This window comes from Balearica regulorum, chromosome 1 (genome assembly GCF_011004875.1).
Source record: "Balearica regulorum gibbericeps isolate bBalReg1 chromosome 1, bBalReg1.pri, whole genome shotgun sequence".
In the NCBI taxonomy this organism is placed as follows: domain Eukaryota; kingdom Metazoa; phylum Chordata; class Aves; order Gruiformes; family Gruidae; genus Balearica; species Balearica regulorum.
The window spans coordinates 149,586,084-149,613,376 of record NC_046184.1 but is presented as its reverse complement, the minus strand read 5'-3'; the positions used below and the strand labels follow the sequence as shown (position 1 = coordinate 149,613,376).

The window sequence follows — 27,293 nt, the reverse complement described above, 5'->3', positions numbered from 1 at the left end:
AGCCCTGACAGATAATCTGATTGAGAAATTAGTATTGCTTAAGCTCAGCCAAAATATCACACCCTGAAATAACGCTGGCCCCTTGAGGTCCCTCGCAGGACCTCCCTACAGCAGGTGAGTGTATTTTAAGATCAGGCACTCCCAAATGGAGAAGAGGGAAGGGCCGGGGTTGCTCAGGAGCGCGGCAGCCCTTTCCATCGGGGCCTCGTGCCACTCTGGCTATGATGCCTTAAAAGGCTGGTAGCACAGAGATGCTGCGGTCCTTATCTCCTGTGGATGGCTGGTACTTTGGAGATATTATATTTATAGCTCATCCAAAGCACGAATGCCTAACTGTCTAATTACTAAACATATAGTCTGGGCAATCCAATAAAGCAGCGAGTCTGTCCCCGTCCTCTCCCGTTCGCAGACTCACAAGCAGAGGCAGCTCCAAGCTGCAGCAAGGTAAGACAGTGACTTATTTTGGTTTTCACTGTCCTTTTGGCCCTTTTCTCCTTTTCATCTTCCCTTTGCAAAGGGGGCTGGCAATTTCTCAGGGTTCTGTGTAGACATCCTGAGGGGAGCGCTTGTTTTTTATGGGAAGAGTGGATTTTAAGATGTTTGTTCCCTTCTTGCTGCCAGGGCACATACAGAGCGTCTCTCTTTGTATTTGCAGTCTGCTGTTGGGAACCAGGTGCTAACTAACAGCTGCTCTTTAGTTTCTGCACTAATAATACGCTGTCATGTTTTCGTGTTCTCAAGGAACACAACCATGTCTAACTATAGACACTTTCCTGGTTTGAATAGCAAACTGAATGACTTCAGGCAGAAAGCTTTTGATTAGGTTTTTTTTTTTTTCCTCTATCAGCATTTTCTCCTCTATGATGAATATTTGGAAAATGAATAGATAGTAAAAAAACAGAGGACAGAAGGAACATTTTGCTTTTTTTCCCCTCTTTCAGACCATTTCCTAATGGCCATGAAAGAAAGAAAGGCAAATTACAAGCGATGCTTGCTGATTTAATGTTTAAACAATTACTTGTTATGGATTACAGCAGCTGTGAGGAAAGGGAAAAGAAAGCGAAGCACTGAAACATAACTGGGTGTCAAAGCAGGAATTCGTCAGAATCAGCCTGTGAAATAGCATTAGCGATAACTGCCAAATGCCAATTATCAGGCTATTGTTACATTAAATTACTTGTAACCTCATCTCATGAGAGCATTAATTTTCAAATGAAGCCAATAAAAGAAGACCTCTTTGGAAAAATAAGATTGTTTGTGCATGTGTATACATTTGTTTGGATGCATTTACACAAGCATTTTTAATATAAACATTCTTATAAAGAAAGATTTTTAATCCAAGGATCACAAGGTATGACACAGAGGTAAGAAATATTAACTTGCGTTTAGCCTGAGAACTAAAGCTATCACATTTCCCACCAGAGATTGTTTACTATTCCATTATTTAGGAAATTAAATGAAAGGAGGCTGCTTTTTTTTTTTTTTTCTTTCTTTCTTTCTTTCCCCAAAATGCTGAGCAACCATTGCTCCATGGGCTTTGACAGGATCGTGGTCCCCTGGCACCCCTGGGGAGCAGAGCCCCTTAGACCTGACCTAAACCCAAGGCTTGTAGGAATGGTCAGACCACTTCAAAGTGTTTGGGATTACACTCAGTCCCTAAGTGAGGATTTGAAAGGCAAAAGGGTAGATCCTTAGTTGGTCCAAAGCTGTTGGAGATCCACTGGCTTTAGCTAAGAGGTGGATATTTACATCAAGTGCTGATCTGGCCGGTGGATGTGGAAAAGTTGGGTCTGGTCCCAGGGCTGTCTCTCCAGCTCTATCGTGGCAATACAGGCAATACGCCCAGCAATGCTCCCGCGGGAGATGAGGCCCTGGGGCCGTGCTCGGGCCATTACACACTCCTGGCCTCTGAAGCCAAGTGACCACATCCAAAACATGTCCTAGGGACAGGGTTTGCTCCCAAACCATGCCGTAGCCAACATCTAGACAACTGACCAGTGTGGCTGACTGAGTTTCAGTGCCTGGGAGCATCCAGTGGTCCTGTTCGATTTGTGAGCACAGACACAGCCTCTGAGGGTGCCCCCACACGTTCAACCTCACCTGGGATGGGCACCCACTCCTGTGGTGGACATCCTCGGTTAAGATGCCTTGTCTAGCTGAGCTGTCCAGGCTTAAGCTGGCGGGGACCCACAAGTGTCAGTGCAGATAGCGGCAAGACAATGTGCTTAGGAACAAGCTTGCTCTACCTTTTATGTGAAGAACAGCACATAACTTAAGCGAAGAAAAAAGGAATGCAAAATACCAAATTGTCTGCACACATGCATATCTTATCTCGAGGCTTACTGTCCCTGCACGGATGCCTTGGAGGCTTAACCGCAGCTGGTGCCTCTGCACATCCCTCTCTTCTCCAGCAGTAATCGTCTCGCTGCTAGACCGTGGTCTGCTCTGTTCAGATCTGCACAGAGCTCTGATATTCTGCTCCCCAGCACAGGTGAGATGAGTTTTGCAAGTTGGCTGGAGCCCAGAGGTAGCTTGTCCCACCAGGGAGCACAGCATGGACTCTTAACAGGCCACCAGTGGGAGCTGGCAGCTGTCTTAGCTGGACCCACTGTTTTTTTCCAAGATCTTGCTACTAAGCTAAACTGATGTGCCTCCGCAGTAAATTGTGCAATAAAGAAATCATGTACAAAACTAATATTTTCTTTATAGAGTAGTCTCGCTTCTCCCATACGAGAAATTTTCTCATGTCCTCAAATTCTTTTTCTATCATCCAAGCCTCAGGCTCAAACAATAAAAATAACAAAATCATTCTGGTTGGGCACTTAATGTTGAAGTATCACCACTGGTGTATTGACAGTATTCCCTCTTAAAAACAAGAAGCAGAAGCAGCATTCCAATCATGTGCAGCCAAACATTAGGGTTGGGGTTTTTTTAAAATATTTTGGCCAAAGATCTTTAGCTTGAATAAAATGCAAGAACATACATATTAACACAGTGATTTTTCACTGGATTTGAATTTAAAAGTGAAATAAAACAAAAAGACCCAAAGCCTGTTCCCAAACTGAACCCATTCTAAAGGCAGTCTTTCCAACAATAATACTTTGTTCTTACCTAGCATTTGAAAATATGATTAATGGATGAATAACTTTACTTTTTCCCTTCCAAACAGCAAGCCATCAGAACAAGGCAGACCTTTGATTGCAGCTGGCAAGAGGCTGGGAGGGGGCAGACTCATTCAAACACTTCTTTAATACAGAAAATGTAAAAGGCCATTTTACAAGGAAGAAAAGCAGAGAAGGAAGGGAATGTGAAGACTGACTCGGGGGTGAAATCCTGGCCCCACCGAAGTCAATGGGAATTTTCTCAGAAACATCCACTTATTTTAGCAGAGCTCAGATGTCCTCCTTTTCCTTCTATTTTTAACAGTGCCAAACTTGTGTAGATTTGCACCACCAAAGCACATTTTCACATTTTTCCTTATCAGTTTTCCTTTTTTTTTTTTTTGTAGCCATGTATTGTCTAACCAGAGCACAGGCATGCTGACACAGTTGTTTTTCAGTGAGATGAATTATTACTGGCTGCAATATTTTATCTTTGGCTTTATATCACAGTGAATACAGTTTCATGCTGATAAATCTCAGGCTGTTTCAACAGTGTTCATCATCTAACGCTGATTAGCTTTGAGAAGCATAGGTCATATTACAGAGAGTCCTAGTTTTTTCTGAAAGCAGTTGCAGCAATTCTGTCTGGTTTTGCTCAGCTCACTCTGACACAAACATGGAAGGAGCACTACCATATATATTTTAAAGGAATCCATCAACTTCATAAAACTCAAAATATTTCTGCTGCAGGTTGATTTACTGGCTACCATTAACACATACCACCAGGAAGCAGTGAAACTGAAAGAGCTAGAATAAAAAATATTTTCCCTCAATTTCAGTTTATATTTTCAGTAACATTTTGTGTGAAGCTAGTTGTACAGGTTTTCTTGTAAAATATTTTTTTTCCTGCTGTCTCTGTGAAACTTCCATATTGCAATGAATGAGAGAAAAATTCTCCTTAAAAAAGGGAAAATATGTACACTTTCAAACTGCATTGTCACAGGAGTAGAATGGGCACCGACATGGGGACATAAATTGTTTCACACACTTCATAAACAAAGCCAGTGGGCTTTCAGATCAGCATATTCCCTGCCAAGCTTAACGGATTTTTCACCAAAGTCTTACTAGAAATTTGCATGCTTTCTGTTGGAGGAACGTAGGTAACATTGGCTACTACTCCTTTTTGGTAGTCTGCAGCTAGGGAAGCAAAGCCCAGCATGCCTAGAGATTACCATACGAAAACAGGAATACCTACAATCCACAGATACCACCACACAGAAGCCCATTATTCTGTCATTTATCCCGTTTTTTAAATGCTGAGTATCCTAATTTCCCATGCATGAAGTCCATTGACTGCAACACGCCCCACAGCCTCCAGCGTTGGGTGCAGAAAACAGCAGGACACTCAAGGGGTTAGGACACTGCTCATAATATAAGCAGAGCGATGTGCCAACACTGTATAGCATGGCACTCCTGGTACAGAACAGTAAAAGAGAGAAAGCTATCAGAATAAATTCCATTTGTTGCAGTTTTCAACTTGAAAGCTATCAGAATAAACTCTATTTGTTGTAGTTTTCAACTTCTGGGTGTAAGCCCTAGCTCAGGAATTCGCATGAGCGCAGGTTAACCACATTGTGTGTTATGTATTCCTATGGCCTGCATTTCATATCGTTGAGTATTTCTTCTCTTAACATCCTTTTAGGGGAGAAAAGCAGCACTTTCTCCTAATTCAGGAAGGAGAAGTAAGGGCCAAATCAGAGGGCATACTCAAGTGCTGAAGTGCGGCGAGGGTTGGCAGGCTGTGAGACCCAGCTCAGGGCTGCAGTGACCCAGGGCTTCAAGAAATACATCTTGGAGAGAGACTCTCCTCTCTCTTCCTTTCATCTGCCTTAAAAATCCTCTAGCCAACATGCACGATGCTGTGCCCAGCTCTGCTCTATTAAGCAGGAGGGAATATAGCGGCTGAATTCTGTCTGCCCCACTTTAGCTATCCAAGGTCAGATGTCTGAACTATGCAGCTGGATTCCCTCTAGATTCAATGGGGAAAGCAAAGCACATATATAGGGTAGTTAATTTCATCCTCAATAGGTGTCTAATGAACCACCCCTCACGAGTGCCTCTCCTTCTCCACCCACTATAGTGACATCATGGATGTCTTGCTTGGATCAGCCAACATTTGGTCAGTTAAAATGAGGTGAGATGGATGCCACTATAGGTTATTTGCCCAGATTACACAAAACATTTTCTTGATTGAGGTACAGACTGTATTACCACAAGTCCCTGGCTACTACCTGCAAACTCTCCCCTCCGTTCTACTTTTATGAACCAGGGTGCTTTAGTAACGTAGACAACAAAAAGACCTGGGTTGTGCTTATGTCTCATCTTTCACCTCGGTCATTTTTACTTCTTGTATTGGTTTTCCTGTATATTGATGTGTTCTGGGGCATTCACTGGATACTCATGAGGTGAGCTGAGGCTATCCTGGTGCTATAGAAACTCTTGAAAGTCTGCTTCCAGGTGCAAAGTGGCACCATGAGCACAGAAGGAGCACATCAGAAGAATGGAAAGTGCTTCTGGTGGAAACATGTAGGAAGTGGAAATATTTTGTTAGGAATTTTTCCTCTCTTGGTGGGGCTGTAACAGAGCAATAGTCTGCAGAAATGACTTTGCCTCTCAAACCAAAAGGGTGTGAAAAAGTTTTTTCAGGAATGAGGGTTATGAAAGAACATAGAAACTTAGGAGGAGGGAATGAATGGTGATGTTTTTCTAGACCACCCATTCTCATCTGCAGGGAGAAAATGACACAAACTTATTTGAAATCTTGTTATGGCAATAGTCTTTTCAGCCAATATTACCTGAAAAAGTTTTAATTCAATGCACATTTTTGTGCAAAGTTGAAGGTCTCTGTAAAATTGGAGATTGCACTGGAAAAGTTAACAATCTTTTGTAGAAATCTTGAATGGAAAGATGAGGTTTTGCATGAGATTAGTACTTTCCTGATCTGATGCTATGAGTTAGACTTGTATTCTTAATTATTTCTACTGAACTGCTTCCGAAAAAACATCAGCATGACTGTGGTAACAATGACAATCAGGCAGTTAGGACACTGGTGTCTCTCATTGCAGACTGGCAATTTAAAATAAGAAAAATAACAGAACTTTCACTACTAATGGAAGGTGCTTATGTAAGTTTGTTAGTTAGGCAATCAATGGGAAAATATTCAATCACTATAGATAACTTATTGTAAAAGACAAATTGGAACTGATGCCAAGGCCATTCATTTGTAAACTGTTTCACCCTCCATCTCACCAAATTCAGTAAGAGTTTTACTCTGAGGTCTCCAAGATTGGCTGCAGAAGCATTTCTGAGCTTCATGGTAATAATATTCACATGTCTTTATAGACCACAACCTTAAATAAAGCCATGGTGTTATTTGAGTGTCATCTTACTTAAGTCTTGCATTTCAATAACTTGCAGATTCATAACCTAAGGAGGATCTAGATTTATTAGTGCAATTAGTGTTTTAGGATACAATTATTTGTTGCTGTGGAATATTGGTGGCTAAGCTGAAGGTATAATTATAGGGACTTAATTACATGAACATAGTATATGATGTGCACAGTAAAAAGACATGTTGTCCTGCTTAAGAAGATCTTTAGGCAGATAGAAGTGAAGAAGACAGTGGTTGCAGATGTTGGCACCCCAGCACACACTTGAAAAACAACCAGCAAAATGGTCTGTTTCAAGGATCTTCAATCCACCAGGTCTGAAAACCAGGGGACCATGGAACTACAAGCAGCAAAGGATTCAAGAAAGAGGGACTAGAGTGTGCCCAAAAGGCTTTTTCCTGACCCTGAAGAACAAATGGTGGATGAGATAGAGGAATAGACCACATCAACCAAACCAGAGGAATCTCAGGAACAGGTTTTCTAAGGACATCCTTCTGGAAAATAGGTAGATCTGATTTACTGTCATGTTTCTCTGTTAGATAGCTTTGTCTCAGTTCAAAACTTTTTGATTTATAACAAAATATTGGCCCTCAGGCCAACTAGCATTGGCACAGCTGATGTCCATACAGTTATACTGTTTTACCAGGCAAAACAAGATGGACACATCCACCCTTCTCTTAGGAGCAGTCCTTTGAGCAGGCCAGCTCTTGGGCTGTGCCAGATACCCCTTGGGAGAGGCAACGGGGGCTTTGGGCTCAACCAGACCAGAGGCTGCACTTACAGTTGAACAGTGTGGACCATCCTCTGCTGTGTTTGGGCAAACACAAGCTACTGGTGTAGATGCAGGCAGGGAAGGCAGAGGGGCCAGAGGAATGGGCGATGTGGTCACCCAGAGATCTCCCTGTCACTGGCACAAGAAGGTTGCAAGGAGGTTGCAGTATGTGAGGGCAGTTTGTTGATCCATCCTTTTCTTCTCAGTAGCCCTCGCTTTGCTTCCAGTGGCAAAATGGCACGCAGGGATGGCGTGGCTGGGCCACCCTCTCCCACCACCATGAACAGGAGCACTCAGCTTGTGTGCTGGGGATCATTTGAGTCCATGCATGGTCTTCCCTTTGTCCTAGCCATTGCTCCCCCTGTTATCATTGCTTCCTGCTGGAGTCTGCCGCTCCTCCCATTTGGCTGCTTTTGGTAATGGCTTCCTCATTTGTTGAATGAGAGTGGCTGAGTTAGCTGAGATCTAGCACATGAAGGGCATGGGCACGTCCAGCTCATCGTGCCCAGAACGGGTTAGGGTTGGGTTACCAGGTGGTTGTGCTGACTGCTGGGAGAGGATTTGTGACCAGACGCTCAGCCTGGATACCTGCCCAAGTACCTACAGCCGTGCCTCCTGTCTGCCTTTCCCCCCGTGCTCACAAGTGCAAATGTAGGGTGGATATGCAGCTTAGTAAAGGCAATAGCAAACAGCTCTGGGTCCGAGGCATGTTCACATAGAAAGCTGGCAGGAGAAGCTGAGTGGGCATGGCTGTAGAAGAGCTGTGGGCACCCAAGCAGAGCAGCCTGCCTTCCTCCCAGGTCTTCCTCTGCCCTCTCCTGAAAAAGTTTCTGCTGCCTGTCAGTGCTGTGTCTGCTGCCAGACAAGCCAGGCCCTTCCCCACGTTGTTTTTTTTTCTGGATATCCAAGTATTAGGAATTCTTCCTCATAAATGAGGGGTCTGGATTCCTGAAAATCCTTCTGGATATAAGGAAAAGCCAGCATCACTGTGGACCGAGTGCTCTTCAGGGAGCAGCCAGCCAGTGCTCAGTTGTGTAAGGCATTTGTATTGTAGCAACCCAGCAAGGGCTTGCTAGACTTTATGGTTAGCCATTAGGGATAAATGAAAGGACTAGCACTGCTTCATAATTTGATTGCTGGCTCCTCTAATGATTCAAAAAATTACTTATCTTCCAGCATGAGACACATTATCTTCAAGACAAGCCATTGTTATAAACATTTATTTCATTTTACTCCCAACATTTGAATTTCATTCACATTAAGACAGCAACTCCACTAGACAGCCTTGTGAATATAAACTTGGCAGGGACAAACACAATCCATATGTCTATCAGGCTGACAATGCATGGTATATTTTTTCAGCTCTATGTGAAGTGTTAGACATGAAATTCACATCAGCAACTAAATGATTGCTTTAATCCTATTATTTAAAGGGCCTGAGCACTTATACAGTTCAAAGTAAGCACAGGCCTAAGAGGATCAACAGCAAGGACTCTACTTCAAAGTGCACAATCTAAGCTCATATTTTCAATCATAATATATGTCTGAGCCCACGTCTCAGACCCTCTCAGTTTATGCATAGTACATACAGTGGTTGAGCAGAAAAATAACTGTTGCCATACAGAAGGAACTTTCTGCAAAACAGGATGTCCCCAATCATATTCAAATTGGAGAGGGTGACTGTTTCTACTTACATCAAAATATTAGGAGTCTGAAGTAATCTGGTAATTGATTTGCAACTGTATGCTTCTTTTGAATACTAGGCAAGTTGAACGGTTTGGGGAATGACAGGGCCGATAGATAACAGACTATCTGTACAAAAAGAGTCCTCAGGGAAGAGATTGCTGCAACAGAAAAACCTAAATGAATTTTTTTTTGCTCCTGTGTTCACTGTGAGGAACTTGGAGAGCTTCCCACACCAGAACGCTTCCTTATGGGGATCGGCAGAGGATCTATTTCAAGCTGAAGTGTCTGTAGAAGAGGTATGGAACAAATAAACAAAATGAATAGGAAGAAAATGTTAGAACCAGATGGTGTTCACCCAAGAGATCTAAAGGGACTCAAGGATGAATTAGCTGAAATAATAATAGTGCATGGCCTCTTATTTAAAACAGGCTTAGAACTGAGCACCTGAAAGTAGCTAGTATGGTGCCAGCCTTTTTAAATGGCTCCAAGAGAAACAGGGGGAATTAGAGCCTGGTAAGTTTGATAAATTTAGTAGAAGTTACTATGCAGTGTAGAGAAGATGGATAAATATGATACATTGGGAGAAATTCAATACAGCTTCGTAAAGGGAAATTATGCTCTACAAATCTACTGGGTTCCTGTAAGATGACAAGAAGCACACAGATACAAGAGATCTTTGTTTGGCTTCTTACTTGTACTTTTCCATGCAGTCAACAAGGGTCCCCACCAAACACTCTTAAAAACACATAAACAGCCACAGGATAAGAGGGAAGATCTTTGCATGGATTGCATAAAATCAGTTGAAACATAAACAGGCAGTTCTTGCAGTGAAGGGAGATTAATAGGAGATTAATAGCGGAAATTCTACTAAGACTGAGAAACAGAAGGATCTTAGGCAACAAGATGAGTGGGCATTGGAACAGCATCTTAAACTGAATGTAGATAAGCATAAAGCAGTGCACATGGGGAAAAATGTAACTTTAGCTATGAAGTAATGGTTCTGAGCTGACCACCTGGGTGTGAAATTTGGGGGTTATGTAGTTTACCAAAAAAACCTGCTCAGTGCTCAAAAACAGCCAAAAAGGAAATTGAATGTTAAAGTTCTGGCCCCTTCATCTGAAAAAGTAAATTCTCATATTGAAAAAAGTTTGGGGAAGGATGATAAAACACAGGGAGTAGCTTTCATACAGAGTGACTAGGTAGGCTGGGACTCTCCAGCCTAGGAGAGAGATGGCTGAGGGGAGATACGATAAAGATTGGCAAAGACATGAGCAGCCTGTAAAGTGTGAATAAAGACCAGTTGTTCATTATCTCTCCAAATGTAAGACCTAAGAGGCATCAGGTGAAGCTAGTGGGTAATACGTCCAAAATGAACACAAGGAGATGGTTCTTCAACAACATAGAGTAGAGCTACCTGTTACAGGAAACTGTGAATTTCCTTTCAGGGGATCAGGAAGGAACTGTGCAAGTTCATGGAAGTGATATTCAGTATGGATACTGCCTCCAGGTTGAGAATTCCCTGAGTCAAAATTTGTTGGAGGTTGGGAGAGTATTATGAGGATATATCATTAAAGACTATTCTCATTTTCTTCCCAAGTCACTTCTTGGACCCCAAGAACAGGACAATGAGTTGGAGGAACCCTTCTGCTCAACAATTCTCATATTGCCATGGCATGATCTGAATACCTACAAATTACAGGTTCTGTCTGACACTAGTCATCATTTGCAAGCACTCATGTTAGACTGAAAACTCTAGTCTGAATGTCTTTTTCTTTCTTTCTGCCATCTGTGTTAGACTGACAGAACTTATGCTCATTTGACTTTGGAGGTTCTGGAGTCCTAACGTTAATCCTTAAGGGCAGGCTAGACAAAGATCTGCCAGGAATGAGTTAGATCTTGTCACTCCTGCTTTGGGAATGACTTAGATAAGTTCCTGAGGCGTCTGCCAACTGCTCATTTTTACAAACCTCTCTTTGCTCAGAAGCTCCCGGGGCCTCTGGCTGGCTGATAAGGGGAAATGGCAGTTACAAACGTTGCTGTTGGCTCTTTCTAGAGGGTCGTAAAAGTTGTCAGGGATGCAGGCAGAAAAAGCATTGAGGGGAGCAGAAGGAAATTATTCACACAGAAGTAAGGTTTTGGAGAAGAAGCCATGAGCAGTGGGAGGGGGAGGATTCTGGAAAGGGGACTTTGCCTAAAAAACAGTGGAGAACACTGGGAACACTGCAGGGAACACTAGTATGTGAGCTATTTTGTAGAGAATTGCATGTCTCTTGTGCTATCAGAAACACAGAGCGATCAGGTTTTTTGGAACAATCATAGTGTGCTTGTTTCATGTGTCTGAAACAGGGAACCATAAATCATGATTATACTAAAATGCATAAATCCTAAATTAAGGGGTAGTGTTTGCCAGTTCAGAAGACCAGCAATTACTGCAAACTCTGTAGTAATTTGACATCCCAGGTTCCACCCGCAGGGGTAGGAAACCCAAAAGCCTCTTCCCATCTGTTATACTCCGGGCCCCACATGGCGATGAAGCTGAATCCAGAGGAAAGGAAAGAAGCAACAGCTCCTCCGCATAGGTCTCTGCACTGTCATCGTTTAGAGTCATCGTTTCTAAAGACCACTCACCTCTCTTCAAAGGTAGCCTCTGGATCCCAAAGCACTTCCAAAGGCGTGGCACCAAGCTCGCTATCCCTGGTTACAGATTAACAGACTGCGGAGCTGAGGGGTTTAGGGAATGCTTAGAGTCCAAAGAGGTATGAGGATGGTAAAGATCAAAATGTTTCACTCTGGTTTTCTTAAAAAGTAGAGTATCTGTTCCCCAGTGAGTGGAAAGAAGGAGAAAGAATCGTAGCAAAAGCAGGGAAGGAGAAGACTATATTCAGCAAAAATTTTTGTTTTCCTCTCGCTTCATTACAACTCATCATGATTTCTTCTTCACTTGGTTTGCAGCCTGATGAGGGCTCTCCAGGGTGACTGGCCCACATGGCACAGACCCTTGCCACTTGGAGAATTGTTTGATGGGCTGCCTTTATCCTACAATGGCTTTTATGGCTTCTTTTAATCCATGAGGACCTGGGATGGCTCTTCTGACAACACTGCTTGTCCAGTGAAGGACCTGTCAGTCCTGTAACATGGTACCTCAACTTTCCAAGCTGTTGAAAACTCAATTGTCACCAAGAGGGATTTTCCTTAGCAGATACCAGTTCCTTAAAATCCTGGCTTGCTCCTTCAAGCTTCTTCTGATGTGCTGTCTGCTCCTTCCTCAAGCATCACTACTGCTCTTCTCCCCTGTGATCCCTTCAGTTCATGCTTCACCGCTCATCAATGCCAAGAGTTGTTTGTCTGACATGTTGGCCAGTGTCTCATTGCCACATTCACTTTGAGACATCTTTTTCAGGACACAAATTTCTCTGAATGAAACTGGGATTAACTGGACAGAAAAGGAGGTCCTCACTAACTTTAAAAACTGAATGAAATCTTTGTCCAAACTGACCATCATGATCTGAACTCCTTTCAGCTCCATCCCAGATCATGCTATCACAGAAACATCCTTGAACATGAGTCAGTATCATCTATCTTATCACATAGCAATATATTATCCTTCCGAAGACAACTTTTCCTATACAAAACCAGTTCTTCAGTGCTACTGAGCCATGGCACCTTCCTCTAAACTCACTGAAGAAAATTATTTAAAACTGTATGTGAAAACTATTCAAGCACATTAAGAAAGCAAACACAGAAACATATTTTTTTCCAGATTAGATTGCATGTTTTAAAACACTAAGATTTTCACATTGATTTAGGCTAAACACCCTCCCAAAAATAAAAGAAGTCTTGCATCAAACAAAAGCAGACAAACTTTCACTTCATGTTGAAAAGTGCCTTGGCTGTAGTGGTTTTAATGGATTGTTCAAAGGTATCCATAATTCCTTCATCAGAATCTGTGAAACTCTGATATTTCTTATTTGCTGAGTATTTCTAGTTGAGGATTGAGTCACCTAAGGGAATAAAGGAAGATCAGAATATTGCAAAAAACCTTGTGACTGGAAGATTGAATGGGGAGAGAAAATACACACTAAAAAATCTATTTACTCTTTGCATATTGCTCATATGTTTAGGGAAAACTATGTATCTGAGAACATCTTATGAGAATGAAATTTCAGGGAGATTTAATATTACCTAGCTGTTATTTTAGGTTTAATGAACTAAAATGCAACGTCTGCATGAGCCTGTACTACCTCCTAAGCAGAAATGCCAAAAATAGCAGTTCTCCTAAATACACCCTTTCGTATTCAGCGGAAGCTTGTGTTACACAGGTTCTAGCATTAGAAAGGGATTTGTTGAATTCTGATAACTTAAGAGTTTCCAGGATAAAATAGAGGTGGAAGGAATCAGTCAGTAGCTTAGCCATTTTCAAACCTAAATTGTAGCTTTCCACCTCCCCTGCCCTCTCAGAGACATTAAATTTCTCTGTGACTCAAAGTGGAGGCGAAATAGAAATATTCCACTTCCAGCTGTCTCTTTCCACTATTTTTCTTTCTTCATTCTTTTCAGCCAGAAAAGGAGATAAGTGCTGAAACGGTAGTTATTCTAGCATCAGCCCAGTAGCTGAAGTGAGATTTCTGAAAGCTTAGTAAAATCATTGAGACATCCTACTATGAAAATTATACTTTTTTCATCTTGCTTCCCATATGTGAGGTATGGCCTTCTCCACATAGAATTAAACCTGTTAAAGCACACAGGCCACTGAAGAACAAGCAATAGATGCTACGTCAATGCTACATATGTGAGGAATATATAAGTCATAGAGTATGTTTCTAAATCACAGGCTGGCACTGAATGATACTTGTATTTTCAACCTGAAATGTAGGCAACCTATTAGAAACATTGCCTTCTGTTTTCATTGCATTGTCTCCTCTGAAACCTTGAAGATGGGTGAACTGTGCTGGGTTAATCAGGGAACTAATGAAGGAAAAAAAAAAAAAAAAAGTGGGTCACTTCTTAAACATTAAATTTGCCAGTGGAAAACCCCTGCCCTTTCCTCTGTGTCTGCCTGACAATTGAGGAAATTTGGTGTTCTTCCATGCACCCCCCTCCCCAGTGGATTTGATGCTGGTGGGAAAGAGGGTGTGTGGGATTTTACCAGTCACTGATGAATATTTACTTGTCAGATAAGAAGGTGAAGTGAGCAAGGGTGGACCGACTGAAGGAGGATAAGAGACCAGAGGTTCCCCCTGCCTTCCCTAGTAGTGTGTGATGGGGTGCATACACCACCGCATGGGGTGAGGGAAAGGAGCTGCCTGGTAACTCTCCCTCATTCCTTTTGCAGCTCCACGCACTCTTGATGTGGCTGTTGAGCGTCAAGTCCCATAGTGACCCACAGATCATCAGGTTTTAAATTGGCAGAGGCTCTTCTGCCTTCAAGGAGTCAGAGATGTTAGATTAAATCAAACAAAAATGATCTAATCTTCCTAAAATCAACCCATGACCTGCAACAGTTAAACTAAACCATTTCAGCCAGAGCCAGTATATATTTTAACTTGTAATTGCGGAAAACACTTGTATTCCAGCAGGTCACATTAAAGTATCTCTGGCAGAGTTGCTGCAGTGACTGTCAATGGACAGAGAGGGACATGAAAAAAACCATGGAACTTGAAAAAAAAGATCAAGTAATATGTAATATTTAATTTGTTTTAGAAAGGTTTGGAAATAAACTGACTCATATAGCCCAAATATCATCACATTCAGGGCCCATTTTTCTTCTTTACATACATTTCTAAATCACAGCTGAGGTAAGAACTATAACTAAGGTGGAAATTAATGACTATTGTTGTCCTGTGCAATAGTTTAATCTAAAAGAAAGAAACTAAAGAATTATTATTATTATTATTATTATTATTATTTGTTAGCTAGTCCTTTGTAAATTTGCCAACAACTCACACAAGAGTTTGGCTGTCCAGAGCTCTATATTTACAGTGAAACTAAAGAACAGAAAGATGCAATGTCTTGTCCAAGGGCATCTAGCAAGCCAGTGATGGGGCTGGAAACCCGTCCAGCAATTCTCCCAAGACATAGGTGCAGCTCCATGGTAGCTCAAGGGCTCACTGAAAATTGCACACTGTCTGGTTTAACTCATCTTCCAGTGCCAGCACAAACGCAAGGGATGATCCAGGGACATGTGGCTGAGGAGTTCAGCAGCTTTGATTTAAATAAGCTTTAATAGTCATAGAATCATACTCCTTAATCCCATACATTCAAGGCACAATGCCTGTCTTCTGAAAATGCAACTGCAAGTGCTGCAGCAACAGACAGACCAACCCATGGGCATTGCTGGTCATCAAAATAACTTACATCTGTAGAGGAGGTTTTGCTTCTGATAGAAGAACTAGGAATGGTCCTTCCCCACCATTTTATTCTATACGTGCTTTTGTAGATTTGGAGTAGCACTGAGACGGACTAATACACTTCATCCCCATTCCGAATATGACTACCATTTGGGTGCACAGAAGGACCGTGCACCCAAAGAAGTCAGGGCTCTGGCATGAGTTTGTTTTGCAGGAGAAACCATTAGCTAACCCATATGCGCACCTGCACAGCCACCCAGACATGTGCTGGGACCCAGCGTCCAACGCAAAAGGACATTGTACTACCTTGTGTCATCTGAATGCAAAACAATAGCAATACTGTCTTGGGCTAATGGGCTTTACATTTTTATCCTACTGGTTTCTCTTAAGGTTGAAAACATTCAAATTAAAGCACCTCCCTTCTTTGGCAAGCACCAGTCATTACTGAAGTATTACCCTGAATTGCCTCCCCACCATACCCCTCCAATGGCAGAGAGCAAACACCTCCCGTGTGCTTCTGATCCAAATTCTTCCCTCCGGGAGGTTTCCCAGGACCCTCACTGTTTTGATTAACAGAATGTGTTTCTGCTAGAATGGTTGATAGATGAAATTGGATTTTATAGCAGAAAAATTAGTTCCTGGTTATAGGAGGATTAATGGTCCCCCCTCTCCTTAACATGTGCCCACTGGCAGGGCTCTCCGCTGGGTCCTGAGCGTGTGCTGAGACAATCTGTTCCTTTGGCTTTCTCTTACACAAGGGGTTGGGGTTTGGTTTTTTTTTTGTTTCATTAATTTCCTCTGCTTTTCTTCTTTTTCCTCCTCACTATGGGGGAACTTGGAAAGAAAGAAGGGTGGAGAGAAACAAGAATGGGCTCGGAACGCTTGTAGAGAAACACCTGCACACTTGCTCCTCATAAAAAGGTGCAGCTCTCCACAAAGGAGAAGAGAGACAGCTTGTTTCACTCTTCTCTGGGCAAGGCACTAAGTCACAGCAGGCAAAACAGCCAAAGTGAAGAAAGCCTTATACCAATTTTAACCAAATACTTTATTCTCTCAGCCAGGCAAAGAGCCTTACAAACGTTTGGGTTCGAGTTGCTGTAAAACCTTTCCTTCTGTAAAGCGCGATCCCTCAGCTTTAGCAAAGCTACATTATTAATAAGCATCAGGCGTTTAGAGAAACAAAGGCTGGAGGGCGGGGGGAGGCTTGTTTTAGGAAGGGGGCCAAGAAAGACAAGATGTTTAGGAGGGGGAAGTATCGACACCCTTGGAATAGAGAAAGTGTCGAATGCCAGCTGCAGAGCGCCTAAAAGAATGAGTGTCTCCGATGCTTTTGTCTCCTTATATGGTAAAATGATAGAGAGGGGTTTCACTAGGCTGGGGAAGGCAGCAGCCTCTTTCCACACAACACTGCCTGCAGAGCTGAAATGGGAAGAGCCGCTCTTCACAGGCAGTAGAAAGCCCCGGCTAGCTGTACAGCTCTCCTCTGCAAGCAGGCCGGTGAGCTCTTTACACATTTGTTAATGGATGTGACCCCCTGTCCCTGGTCCAGGAGGTGACATTAACTGCCCGCTACTGCTCTGTAAGTAAATATCCCTTTTTTTCCCCTCCCTCCCCACTACCCACAAATATATCTTTGAAGGTGTCGCTTTAAACAAAGGGTGCAGAAAGGAGGAGAGGGTTGTTTAATGCCCCAGTGTGATGTTGGGTAAGGATGCGAGGAGAGAGATTGGCGGTCCCCCTTTCTCCTGAGCACGCAGCGAGGGGTGTGAAGAGAAGAAAACACAAATTTCTTATCAGAGCAATTACTGCTGCATGTCCGTCCATAAAGTGACACATCAGCGAGCTGATGAGGCGCTGGGTCATTTCATGTGTAATTATTTTTAATGAGTGTATTGTGCTGCGTGTGTAATCCACTGGGGAGGTGATAAAAGGTAGAGCTGGGGTCTTAGATTGCTTACACCTCTGTGCACACTCCTGCTGCCGAGCTCAACAAAGGAGCATTTTTGCACTCAAGCAAGAGCAGATGCACACGAAACAAAGGTAGCTTTTCCTCTTTGCAGGCAAACACTATGGACAGATTGTGTACGGGAAAAATGGGGAGCTATCAGCATCGTATTTCTTCTTGTTACGTGGAGAGAATAAATTTGAATGCAAATCCCAATTAATAGCTCTGATTTCCTTCTTTTCGTGCTTCTGTCTGCGTGCATGTGTGTGCAGCCACAATAACCCAGGTCCGTAATGTATGCTGTCTAACATGGATTTCTCTGTGTACATAATAAAGGAAATACTAACTTTGATTGTCTGCATTAATGGCTGTTCTAAACTTTCTACTTCCCTAAAGGGACATGGCTTTTATTTAGTTCACCAGATACCTGCATATTTCAGCTTTGCTGTGTACAGGGACACACACATAGTCACCAGAAAGCAAACCTTATAAAATCTATATACCAGCAGCAGTCGGTCAGTCTGTTATTGTTACTCCCCTGACTCCTATCTAGAGGTGCATGAACTAAGATTGCTGATTGCTGATTGACAGTGAGATTGCCACAGTCAGTAGCTGTAACATTTATTGTTGGCTATACATAGTTGTACGCAGTCTTAAATAGGATTTGTCCTAGAAGGGACCAACAGAAGGGGTGTGTTATTAGATACTCACATGCGTCCGAATGTGAAGGAATGCTATAACTAAGGTTGCCATTCGGTTTCTGTTATGAACCCTATTTTTATCAGTTCATATATTTATGGGACTCCCTGGTTTCTGGCTAAAACCTTCTGTGCCTTTTATCAGCCAGATGGTAAACTGAAAATGATTGCTTTGGGCATTTGGATTTGGAAGGCAGAAAAATAGTCTCTTTATTTTTTAATTTTACAAAGATTTCTGTTTGTTTTCTGCCCCTGTACAGGGAACTGGGAAAGGATGCACTCTAAAGGCTGGTCTGTCAATAGAGCCTGTGTATATTCTCAACCACATTTGGAGAAAATTTTAAAAAAAGGATATAAGGTGTTATATTTATTGAAAACTCAGTTCTTAACACTCCTATAGTGGCACTACTATCCAAAATCAGACTAGAGCACCAATAAAACTGTCTTTTACCCTAGCCATAACATAATGATCTTTGGCTTCCGAGCCAACACATGGTTGAGGTGAGCAGGGCAGCTGAAAGAACACAAACTGCTATTGCTGAGAAATCATATTTCTGAAAGTTACGTGGGGTTCCCACCTGACGTCTCCATCTGACTAGTAGGCCTGAGGCTGGGAAACGGACCAGTTCTTGAGGTCTTTTGAGAAAGCTTAGAAGATCCCAAGATGGCAGAAGTGCTGGGGTAGAATATACTTATTTTTGGTTCTCATCATTCTGCCGATTATGGTTCCATGAGAATCAGCGGTGCCACACATGCAAGCATCAAGTAGTTGCTTCCAGGTTGTTGGGTTTTATAGAAACATATTAGTAATTTTTGTGAGATCACCGTTATCACATAGCAGTGCCTATGCCGTGTCAGATATATGCAAAGCTCGTGCCATGAAGAGCATGTAATGGTGGTTCCCAGCTAAAGTACTCAGGTACAGATACAGCCCTGTTTTCTACCTACGATTATACAGTTTCTTAAAGAAGTCCAGGGAAGCCCTTTCCCTGAAATCATATCTTTCCTCTCCATACAGACATCAGCAGTCCCAGCTGGCACACTTTGCTTTAAAAAAAAAAGTCAGACAACTCCTTCAATCCCACGCAACACAGTCCTCCAGGACATCAAGAGCCAAAAAACCCCCCAAAGTTGGTGACAAAGTACAGCTCCTGCAATTGCAAGGGCTGGCAAGAGTTTCTGTTGCATTGCACTGCAAATTCAAGCTCTCATCCCAAAAGAAAGCGATTAGGAGGGCTGTAAAGACCTATATTCACAATAATGGCTCCTGGCTCAATTCTCCAGGGCATTGAGCCCATAGCCCAAGAGCCAAGTCCTACCTGCTGTAGGACTCACCTCCTTGCCTTGCCCCACAGGAGTTAGGACATTCAGAATTAAGTGAGGGTTAGATATACGTTAACACCATCAGCCAGAAGAAGTGGCTTCTTCTCCATGAAAATCAGGCTGAAAACTGAAGTAATGCCCGTTGCTGCTGGCCAGCATGCTGCCACTGTTTTGAGGTCCCCACAGATGAGTTACAAGCAGGTCTGAGGCTCATTCATGTTTCTCTGATGGATAAATCAGTCCTGAGCATCTTCAGAGAAACTCTAGATGATGTAGTATTGTAGGCAGTCAGCTTCCCTCACTTGGGTACTGCTTCAGAGATCAGGGATCTCATAATTTGCATTTTTAGACTGATTAATTCTTATTCTGTAATTTTAATGTTTCATTTACATATGCACAGTTATTTGTGATGCAGATTTACCCCAAGTGAGGGTGTGAAATGGCAGGGTAATGACAGGTTTCATGGAAATAAATCTTGGATACAGTGACAGCCACTGAAGCATTAACATTTCAACAATACTAATTAGCTATATATATAGAGAGAGTTTGATTAAAAACCAGTAGAGCCTTCTTTGAAGGCTGAACACCATAACACTCATGCCAGGTGAAAAAGTCCTCATTTTATTCCTTTTCACATACCCTTCTATATTAAATTGGATTACATTAACTAGGATGCTAAGTGGCTACTGTGCATATAGCAATACACTGTAAGTGGAAAGTAGGTGAGTGTAACACTGATATAACAATATTCATCCCAATGCCATCCCTGGAAGTGTTCAAGGCCAGGTTGGATGAGGCTTTGGGCAACCTGGTCTAGTGGAGGGTGTCCCTACCTTTGGCAGGGGGGTTGGAACTAGGTGATCTTTGAGGTCCCTTCCAACCCAAACCATTCTATAATTCTATGATTCTAAGATTCTGTCTGTCCCTTTCACAGTAAATTTCCTCTAAAGTTGCAAATCTATCAACCACAGCAGAGCAAGCCCTAAGGTTGCAGTTTTGGTGGAGTGAGGTAGTTCTAGACCCTGGGCAAGCACAGGCACAAGGGCTCAAAACTCTTGAGCTCCACTCTTTATTTCATCTTGCATAATAGAAGTAGCAAGTTGCTGTAAAAAATAAAACTGTAAAATATCTGTAAGCATTTCCCTACCCCTGTTCTGTCATTGTTCTGAAGCACTCTTGAGATTTAGACCAAAGTGTCTTCGGAGACCAAGACCCTTCCTCTGATGAATTCCTCCTCCTCCATACTACACTGTGCATCTCTCCATGGTGAACCCAACATCTTCCTTCTTCAGTTATGCAAGATCTCGCCCACAAAAAGATTGCCTGTGACCAAGTCCCCAGGCTCTCTGTGTCTTTCTGTGTATCCTCGTAAGTCTCTCATGCACCGCAGATACTTTGGCTCAATGTTAACAGCTGATGTCTTTGCTCTCTGTGTCCGTCTCCAGCCCCAAACCTCAGCAAACAAATTGAACGAAACTGGTTTCACCCAGGTGTAATCAATGCATTTTGCTAAGATGTGCCCGGCTGAACAGCCACCTCTAAGGTTTACATAGCCTCCTTTGCCACATTTTGGAAAGCCAACGGCACAGCGGCTGAGCAGAGAAGTGTGGATGCCTCACAGCCCTGAGGCATTCACTGTTGCAGTGGTTTTATACGGCAGCTGAAAGATGTACATTAACTGATCCTACCCATCACCATGCGTGCCAATTATCTTAGATAGAAAGGGGCTTTGTGGTCTTGCCTCTGTAAACAGAGCCAGACAAAGAGACCCAGAGCTGTTCTGCTAGAGGCCAGGAAAAATAACGAAGCATTCTTCCTCCGTAGGGTCCTCCCAGTTTTGCTTCTATCCTTTCTAGAAAGAAGGAAACATAGAATATTTGGGACAATGTGCTGGTTTTGTGCCCTGTATAATAGTATGTAGGATTTCAAAAATATAGGAGAATTCGGAAATGTCACTGCGTGGTAGCACATGGCATTTGCTGGATATTTTTGTCTTAGGGTCTAATTTCTCTGGGATTAGCAGTGTTCCTGTCAACAAGAGAAAGTAATGCTTTTCTGGAAAAACAAACCTCCATTGGAGTTTAATGTCTGCAGTCATTTAGCTTATACATTATTTCAGTAGGGTAGGGCCAGATATAACAACGAATTTATTAATTTCATATGATTTTTCTCTTCTATCATTTTCTGTTATCTGCTTAAATGCTCGTATTAGAAATATGAATTTCTATGCTTACGTAATATCAAGTATTTGATCTTTCTCTTTGAGTAAGCCTTTGCTTATTCTGCAAGAGAAAGAAGGAATACAGCAGTTTCAAAATGCTTTAAAATAGAAAATAAGAGCAAGCCTTTCCGCTTGAACTGTGCTCTTCCTTGCTATGGTAGACTTAAGAGTCATGCTCCATGTTATTTCAATAGGCTCCTTTTGTAATTGAAATGTATGCAGGAATGTTGGTAAGACCATACATCCTCCAGTCATTTCAATATCAGCCTCAGATAATCAGAGTGTAAATTATGCAGGGTACGCTTTCAAAGTGTTAGTGCTCGGTTCTTCTGTGGTTTCTGGAGTTACTACCACTGGTGCTTACTCTACCACTGCTGGAGTGGCTCTAAACTGGAAGGGATCCTTACTGACTGCCAAACACAACAAACCACACAGAAACCACAACTGGAGCCTTCCCTCTCCATTACTATAAGTGGGATTACTTTAGCCAGGCGCGTGAGGAACCTTACCACACAAGAAGCATTTTCAGGGTTTGTTTATTATTATTATTAATATTATGTTAAGGTAAACAATCTTAAATAGCAGACTTTCCAATTCCTGATAGGCTGACTGTGCAATGCAGGCAGGAACCAGGTATGCTTTGGTTATCTGCACATGCTAATGCAGTCCGTCTGCTCAGAAAACTACTCTAAAGTACTTAAAAAGAGACATCGGAATGTTATACCATAGGCAAAATAAGTCAGACATGTACAAGGAAGCTGAGTTGCTGGAAAAACCTAACCGTGATTCTAAAGAATGTTTTAAGGTAACTATAAAAAGTCAATTAAAACTAAACTTTTTTTAAAATAGCTTTTAATATTTATTTAATATTCTATTTTAATAATAGAAAGGTCTGAGTGGGATATTACAAAGAGGTTTCTTTACTTGGATTTGGTTTTTGTTGGTTTTTATTATTACTATTATGTTCAAATATCAAACCAAGTTTTCCTGGCTTTTGCTAGGGAGCTTCTAGGAGATCTATAAATATCTACTTTGAGCTTAAAACCTTCAGAAGCAGCAACGTACACCTCTGTAATTAGATACTTCTAATATCCTAATCTTGATGTGGACACTGGTAAAGCCATCTGAGCTTGTTAACAGGGCTGTTCTGGGAGAGCAATGACATATTATGTTATAAGGCCTTGATTTCTTGAAGACAAGGTGTCAAATTCTTTTGATGAGCTTACTACAGGATTGTTTTTCCACAGCAGCAGCAAGAGAACAAGGCTTCTACTTTCTTCCTAACTTAAAAAGTTAAAGTGCGCGGCCACATCTGTCTACGCATCCTTGTCTTATTTACAAGCTTATCATAAACCCCAGATCATGGGATACAGGGATACCTAACAACTTATTCCCTACAGTAATCATGACTCACCTTTTTAAGAACCTATGCAAAGGTGATGGTATGAACAACAGTCATAGTAATAAGCATCAGTATCTCAATAACCTTACTAAAGTATTTTCCTTTTCTTCTCTTTAATCAAGAAATGCACCTTCATGCAACAGTAACCCAGCAGCCACTGGCAAGGATAGAGGGCCTATGAAAGGAAAAGAGTGGCTGGCTGGAGTTCGTGCAGGATGAGCTGTGCATCACTTGCCTCTCAGCACCTGGTTAGCTTTTGCATTGGCCATCTTTAGTGTAAGGAAGCGAATGTCCCTCTGTGGCCCATGGAGGGAGACCTGGCTGTTCTGCATCACCTGGCTTGGCCTCCCACGGCCTGGAGCCCACTGCTAGAGGGTCAGGGATCCAAGCAATATCTGCCCTATGGCCGGCTAGACCTCCAAGCATTCAGGTTCCCTTTGCTTTCCCTCTGTTCTGTCATCATGGTATCTGCAGGCACTCATTCCATGAATAAAAGCATAAGCTATGTCTGCCCAGACAAAGAAAGAGGGCTACTGCCTCTTAACGTCTTTTAGTAAATGTAAACAGATAGGGTGAATGCTTTGGGTGTTTGTGGTGCGCATCTGCTCCAGCTAACTTCTGAAATTCAGGTGGACTCTGACTGTACGTTACTTCTTTTTTCTTCTTGTCAGTGGTATTGGAAAATAGTTGCTTCTTCTTTTCCTAAAGTAAATTAAAAAGAAATAAAATTAGCTTTCCCCTCTCTCCTCTTGCATGGCATTATGGCCTGGTTTGGAAAAACGATTACCTCTTAGAAGAGTGGCTTGCAGTTGCTGCAACGAGATGATAGATAACGAATGTGGCAATAGCTGCTAAGTTACAGGAAAATAATCACCTCTTGCCAGAAAGACCAGCATAGTTTGAACTGCTAGTTCATAGTTGCAAAGGATATCATAAATCTTTGCAATTTAGACTTTGGAACATTAACATAAATTGTTTCCAAACGCTCTAGTCCTGCATGGCTTATGTCACTGGAGTTGCCAGACACAAATCTTCCTTTCTCAGAGGAAGGAAAATAAACAGATAGAAAATTCTCCATGTGCACAGTTCTTCTGGAAAAAAGTCAGATGGGAGAAATGTGTGTACATCTTGGAAGAAGATGAGTGTCTCCGAAGACCTTTTATTTCCTGCACAGGTGGCTAAAAGAACATCCCGCTCCAGGGGCACAGGTAGAACCCCAGCCCCAGTGACCTAACTGAGATCAATAGTAAGTCCCTGTTTGGCACCTACAGGGGTTTAATGCTGTGTCTCCCGACACTGTTACAGCAAGACATAAGAGCTTCACCTCACTGAATAAACTAAACAACTACATTTTTTAGACAGTTTCTCCTTGGTTTCTCTCTCTCTCATGCTTGTGCATCTGCACCTCTCAGTGTTCAAGACCTCCTAAGAGGGGTTGAAATAAGAGGTGCACAGAACATCTCTTATTGAGCTTGCAGACATAGTTGAAAACCTAGGTAAGGTCTGGGGCAGCTAGTCCCCTTTCCCAGTGGTTAATAGTTTCATGGGATGGGAGAACATCAGATGATTTCTTAATGACATTATGAGCCCTAATTTTTAGGAGGTAATATGATAACTTTAACAATTACTGCTAGTAAAATGAGACTGACTGAGCAAACAGGGGAAGAAGAAGAAGAAGAAGAAAGCATAGTTTTTAAGTCAGCCTACTAAGTTTTTGGTAATTTTTATGCCAATTCTTACTTCCTGGAAGACACAGTGTGGGTAGTGCTAACATTTGGCATAAGCTGTAACTTCTCTTCTGGGCATGCAATGGAAAGCACTTTTCCTTTTGGAGATGTACTTGTTATGTCTAATGTTGTAGGGGGGAGACTGTATGGCAGAAAAATCAATTTCTCCTTTGTGGTAATGTTAGTGATCTGAAAGAGCATAAGTGTAAAATGACTGCTGCGATAAAATCTAAAGACCTTGTTGTACCACAAAGAGGTGTAATAAAGTTGAGCCTCTGGCCCACAAAGCTTTACAGTCAACAAGTATCAAACACAAGAGGAAGAAATAGATAAATAGATCAATGGCAAGGAGGTTGAATTGCGATTTGTGTCCACCCACAACTGTGAAAGTCTTTTGTTTTTTTTCTTAAAGCCCAAAGCAGTGCATAAAGCCTGCACTAAGCTAAACATGATTTTTTTTTATACGACAGGAACCAACAGACTGCTGATGTAAAGGGCCATGTGTACAAAGTGGCAGGCAAAAACATTGCTCAGTATGACTTCGCATTTCTTGTGTGTAAGACAACAGTGAAATAATTTGTTTGACCTTCCTGCTAATTTTTCAGTAGATAGGCCCCGTGATTACTTGACATTTAATTCTCTCCAGAGAAGAAGAAAAACTGTTAAATATCATCAAAATATCACATGGTAGATCGTGAGATGCAATCCAAGGCCCAGATCTAAACAGCTGGAATTGGGATGCTTCACCCCGAATTCCATCTTTCTGAATGAAACCACATGAACCTGAAATCCTAACCTTAAAAGATACTGGATCTGAAATTGGTCCCAGATCCAATATAAGATTCATGCAACTAAACCAAAAACGCAGATCTTGGAATCTTTCCTTTCTTGTCTTTTGATTTCCCAGATCTCTGGACTTGTGTCTTGAACCCTTCAGTGTCTTCATAGAGCAGAGTTCACCTCTAAATCTGTTTGGGGGACAGAAATCAGGCTTGCCTCTCCCTGCTCGGGGTGAGATGGGGACAATCCACTCTAACAACCTTAAAGCACATTTAACAAAACTAGATCCCTTTCAGGATAGGGAAGCAAGTGCCCAGGTATTTTCCAAAATAGTGGCAGTGACTATTAAATAATTAGTAAGTAAATTACTAAATAATTACATAAATTATTAACTAAGTCTATTAACTAATGCTTGCCTCTCCTCCTGTGAAAAGCACCCAGAAAATAATACAGCACTCAAGACGAAACCTTCTGTGACTAAGAGACAGGAACATCCACTTCTAAGGGAATAGTTCTTCCAGTCACAAACCACTTCTATATTTCACATTTAGCAGCTTTGGATGAAGGACAGAAATGGTGTAAACTGTAAAGGAATCACACTCTATGTATTTTGCTTTTACACATCTTGGCTGTAGAGAAATTTTTCACTCTTCAGTATCACACATTGACTTCTAATTCAGGGCTAGAAAGAACTAATTCTGAAGAAAGGTGAAAAATGCAAGTTCATAAATGATTCCTGCTCACAGTTTAAATTAGTAATAATGTAAATTAACTGTGCAACCAAATCTAAAATATATCTAAAAAATATCTAATAAAGTCTGGTAAAAAGTACAGATTTCTGTCCTAAACACAGACTATTTGGACAAAGCTAGTTCTCCTTTGGGATAGGAAAATTAGTTAGTTCATCCCTACATCATCTGTAGGGTCAAATCAGCTGGACTGCTACTCCTTTTGGGTTGGCCATGGCACAGATAACCAGCTGTCAGAATTTTTCTTCCAAGCACATTTTGGGGTTTGGTAGTTTGTCTCTCTATCTTCCTTAGTAGTTACTTGGAGTTCAAAAGATTTTCCAGCAGCTCAGTCACCATTTACCGCTTAGTCTGTGCTAGTCACCACACAATTCAGCAGCTGACAGAGTATTAAAAATATAATAAATTTCTAAAAAGCTTTCTAGCTATCAAAACAAACTTTGCCTATTCAGACTACCCTAAAACCTTAATCAAACCCCAGCTATGGGGAATACAAGATAATGATAAAAACTGAAATCCTGGAGGAGAACTCAGGATTTCAGAATGCCCTAAGGGTGACTCCCACCACCAGAAGGAGAGGACAAACTCCAGATTCGAGCAACCTGTGCCAAGAACACTAAGCAAGTAACAATTTTTTGTTTAAAACTGAGGGCTGAAGTTGGCAAAAGTACTGTGGCTGCTGTAAATGCCACTTGTGTGTGAAAGACAGAGGTAGCCACTTAAGTCATTAGTACCCAAAGTATTTAAGGCTTTATAGATCAAATGTGGCTTAAAGAGGAGATCAGGCCTGGCAGGCAGTGAAGACCATGCAGTCCAGGTGGAACGTGCTTTCTGTCTGGGAAATTCCCCTTCCTAAGCAGGCAGCTATGCCCTGCTCCAGCTGTAACCTCCAAACAGATTTCAGGTGCAATGCACACTGCAAGCCTCAGGTTAAGAAAGCAGCTGATTATTCCAGAGAGACCCAAAATAAATTGTCCCAGGTAATAATGAACATTCATGCAAGTAATCAAAGGCATTTGTGTCATCATTGCCTGTGTGTGCATCCAGAAAATGCTGGAGACATAACAAGACCTGAGGAGCAAACAGCAGTTGT

At 42.0% G+C, this 27,293-nt stretch overlaps 1 protein-coding gene across 7 annotated transcripts in view; it reads left to right on the top strand.

The window, feature by feature from the left end:
• The first annotated feature begins 288 nt into the window (after nucleotides 1-288).
• FHL2 (four and a half LIM domains 2) overlaps nucleotides 289-27,293 on the top strand; it is a 42,904-nt gene continuing 15,899 nt past the window's right edge. For 2 of the 7 annotated variants that reach the window (XM_075738979.1, XM_075738940.1), the window contains exon 1: nucleotides 289-444. The gene's annotated coding sequence lies outside the window, so the exon portion shown is untranslated. Of the gene's footprint in view, nucleotides 445-16,727; nucleotides 16,935-27,293 lie in introns of those variants that run through there. The other 5 variants (XM_075738969.1, XM_075738930.1, XM_075738959.1 and 2 more) reach the window with 3 other exon arrangements.